The sequence below is a fragment of the Nematolebias whitei genome, chromosome 11 (genome assembly GCF_014905685.2).
Source record: "Nematolebias whitei isolate Nwh7 chromosome 11, NemWhi1, whole genome shotgun sequence".
Taxonomy (NCBI): Eukaryota; Metazoa; Chordata; class Actinopteri; order Cyprinodontiformes; family Rivulidae; genus Nematolebias; species Nematolebias whitei.
The window spans coordinates 16379640-16384073 of NC_056508.1; positions in this window are offsets into that span (position 1 = coordinate 16379640).

The window sequence follows — 4434 nt, forward strand, 5'->3', positions numbered from 1 at the left end:
AGCTAACTCTATAAATATTAGCTCCAGAGCTAACTCTATAAATATTAACGCCAGAGCTAACACTATTATTAATTCCAGTCATTTCTGCATTCTCCTCTCTGTCAATGCGCTCCTGTTCAAATTAAAAAGCTGAAGTCAGATAATGTCCAAAGTGAACATTCAAGCTGAATGGAGCTCACCAACCTGTCTATCTCATTTACCCAGAAAGCATTGCAGCATCAATGAAATGGCGATGTCCATGTGTCATTAATTTTTAGAACACTGAAGAAACCAAACGGCCTACAGTATTTTTACGGTCTCGTCTTTATAGCTGAAGTAATTATTGATCAATAAGGTGTATTGTTCCAACTAGTCAAAGATCCCTTCAAAGAAAAGGTCCAGCGTTGTGTCTGATACGTTAGTAGCACTTAGTCTGTGGTGAACAGGCCTTCCCTGCATTCGACCAGACGTGATTCAGGACTGAATCAAAACAATCCAAATGAATGAATTATTAATCAAAAACACACGAAAGCTCAGGGACCACAACAAAAAATTAAGAGAATATTTTAACAAAAATTGCACACATTTTTTGCGTTCATCCTGAAACCTTCTTGGGTTTAAAACCATAAAAAAAAAATAATTAAAAAAAACACAATCCAATGAGATACTTCGCTCCAGTGGGTTTGGTTCTGTTTGGACCAAACATTGTCTTCTCTGCTGTCTGTAAATGACGTGTTTTAATTTGATGATCCTGTTTCTGCACTTTGCCTGCTACAAGTTGCATGCCTAAAAAAAATTAAAATATATAAAAAAATAATATTGAGGGGGGTATAAAAAAAAACAAAAATCAAGCACTGTTGTGTGGTTTCTCTATATGAATGTTTTTCTTTTCTCCTGTCGTTGGTTGTTTCCTTTTTGTAGCGTGTTGCTTGTTTCTGTAGCGCCAAAGTCAGTTTGATTAGAAATCTTTGGCTCGGTGGCGCTCCGTGCAGCTCAGAGGACACACACACTAAATGAGTCCAAGTGAACTGTTCGAGCACTAAATGTGGACCTAGTCCACTACACCTGCTCACTACTATCTGTGATTTGTTCATCTCCTTCGCCTCGTGCTCGGATGAACCCGCTCGAGCTCAGAGCAGCGTGGAAAGCTACAGTTGATGTGTGTTAGCAAACATCACGTCCGTCATCAGCCCGTGCACTCTGCTGCCAGCGTAAAAACATCAGAAAGAAAGCAGAGGCCTCAGATTCTGAACAATAACAGTGACTCCCCCCGCCCAAGCAAACAATGTGATTATACTGTATGTTGATGAAATGTGTATGTACATGACAAAAAGACAAAGAATAATAAATATATCATCAGTGTCAAGAAATCTTTTTCTATTATGTTGTGCTTTTTGGAACGACTTCTCTTGTGACACAAACGGCTGCAATGTAAAAAGATTTCCGTTGTCTCTGTTGTTTTTCAAGCCATGAAGCTACGGCGTGTTGTTGAAAAGCCCCGCCAAATTAAATGTTGTGTGTTTGCTCCAGACTACAGGGTCTTGTATTCAAATAGCGTGTAATTAAGTGCTAAAGTGCAAAAGATTGTAATGTTTTATATCAAGATTACTATTCATAAAAAAATGTCGGTCAAGTTTATACTTTTGTAATAAAGTGGCACTTTAAAAACAAAACACTTTATCTCATAGTCTCGCTTATTAAGGAGGAAATTTACTGAAGGTTTTGTGTTCTGAAGACCTTTAAATAAAATGTTTATTTTTACAGAAAACACTGAAGAAATGGATTTTTATACATGAATATCTGAGGATGCTGCTTCTTTTTTACCCTCCCTGAACAAGTCTTTGTTTGTGGGCAGCCCCTCTGCCTTTTTTTTATTTAATCTAAATGTGCACGTGCAAATGTGCTCGAGTAGTGGGGTCTGCCGCTCTGGATGTGGGGGGAGAGGGAAAAAAATAGGTCACCCCTTAAAACAAAAAGCTTGCAGTCAACATCGTAACCATCTGCTGAACGTTCATTGGCGGGCCTGTCTCCATGGCAACAGGGTAACCTTGAGGCGAGTTCTGCTGTCTTGGAGAATACGCTGAGCGTCGCGTGACATCCGTGATCACAGTGTCACCAAAAAATAAATAAATACATCAAACCCAGCCTGGAAACAAACCTGGCGGAGCCTCGTAGGTGTGAGGACGACACCAACATTCACATGTGATGTGTTAATCTCACCACAACAAGCATGGATGGCCGAATAAAGAGCATGAATGGCTGAATAAAGAGCATGGATGAGGCGCAGAGTTTCACTGAAGGCTTCTGATGAACAAAGAGAGAGGAATGTCTGAAACCGGACAGGGAGCACCACCGCTGAGGGCTTCCACACAAGACTAGGGAGTGGGAACCCCACAGGGTGTACAACCAACAACCCTGACATGACAGTATCATCATGTGGGTTTTTGAAAAACCATAACACGTGAATCCATCACTTACATCTTACATCCTGGTGGGTTTTTTAAGATGTGCTTCAGGTGAGAGGATTCAGGGATGTCAAATGAAGCTGCTTTAGATCTCAATATGAGAATACTGACCCCTGCAGGCCTTAAAGTGTAGCACAGAGGGGGTCCTGAGCATGTGAACCCTGAGGAACCTTTAACCATATGACCAGCCCTGACCTCGGCTCAGTCTAATTTCTGATTGTGAGTAAATAAAAATTCCATCCATCCATTCATCATCTTTTACCCGCTTCTTCCATTTTGGGTCACGGGGGTCGCTGGTGTCCATGTCCAGCAATCACTGTGCGAGAGGCGGGGTACGCCCTGGACGGGTCGCAAGTCCATCACAGGGACACATAGAGACAAACAACCATTCACACTCAGACCTAGGGACAATTTAGAGTTACCAATCAGCCTAACATGCATGTTTTTTGGTCTGTGGGAGGAAACCGGAGCACCTGGAGAAAACCCACACATGCACAGAAAGAACATGTAAACTCCACCCAGAAAGGCCCCCGGACTGGGATTTGAACCAGGGACCTGTTCGCTGAGAGGCAGCAGCTCTACCAGTTGCGCCACCGTGCTGTCCCTTAAATAAAAATTCATATTTTAAAATAAAGACAAATGTTATGGTTTACAGTTTGTACTGAACATTTAGGATTAGGATTATATATATATATATATATATATATATATAATAGGCAATTATTAAGTCACTCAATAAAAACATGTATTCTATTTATCCAAAATATGTTCACAAAGATGTCTTTACACGGGAGTTATGTGTTTTAAAATAACAAAACTTACTTTATTATTTTCCAACCACAGATAACAACATTTTTACCTCTTTTTTTTTAAACAAAAACTTAATTTGAAATAGAAACAATTTGCTTGTCAAATTCCAGAGGTGTTTAAACTGACGTTAATTACAATACTTGATACGTTTATTCCAAAAAATAGACATTTTAATTCAGGTGACCTGATGCATGCGCAATAATCCAGGTAGAATAATCTAACAAGGTTAAGTCAGGTCATCTGGATGGATTCTTCTCCAGATGACTTTGTTAGATAATTCAGTTGAGCTTTAGAAAGAATAAGATTTTTTTTTGTCTGTAGAGTGCACACATTATACAACATAATAAAAAGTGATATTATTTTTATTAAAGCAGAACTGCATGAAATAAACCTGTTCATTGATTCATGTGGCAGACTGCTGTCTAATCTAACCAGGTAAAGTCAGGTCATCTGGACGGGTTCTTCAACAAGGACTAATCCGTCCAGGGGACCTGACTCAACCTGGTTAGCTTCATCTACCTGAATTATTGAGCATGAATCAGTGTCTAACTTTAACTTAGAGCAAACATGTTGAACAAAACTCAAAAAAATGACAAGGATAAATCACAAAAAAAGGGAAATTATTATCATCTAAGAGGAACAAAATATGGCTTGAAAAATAATAATTTTGTTCAAAATGAACAGGTGGAGCAGCTTATTAAGGACATACTTTAAAATAAGTTTAAAAAAGAATATGTGGAGCATCTTGTTAAGAACAGACTTTAATAGGTTTAAAAATGAACAAGTGGAGAAGCACGTTAAGATAAAAATAAAAAAAAAAGTTTTAAAATGAACAAGTGGAGCAATTTGTTAAAAACAGACTTTAAAATAAATTAAACAATGAATAGGTGGAGTAAATTGTTAAGAACAAACTTTAAATCAAGTTTAAAAATTAACAGGTGCAGCAGCTCAATGTGAACAGACTTTAAAAAATGAACAGGTGGAGCAGCTCGTTAAAAACAGTTTTTAAAATAGGTTTAAAAATGAACAGGTGGAGCATCTTGTTTAGAACAGACTTTAAAAATGAACAGGTGGAGCAGCTCGTTAAAAACAGTTTTTAAAATAGGTTTAAAAATGAACAGGTGGAGCATCTTGTTTAGAACAGACTTTAAAAATGAACAGGTGGAGCAGCTTGTTAAGA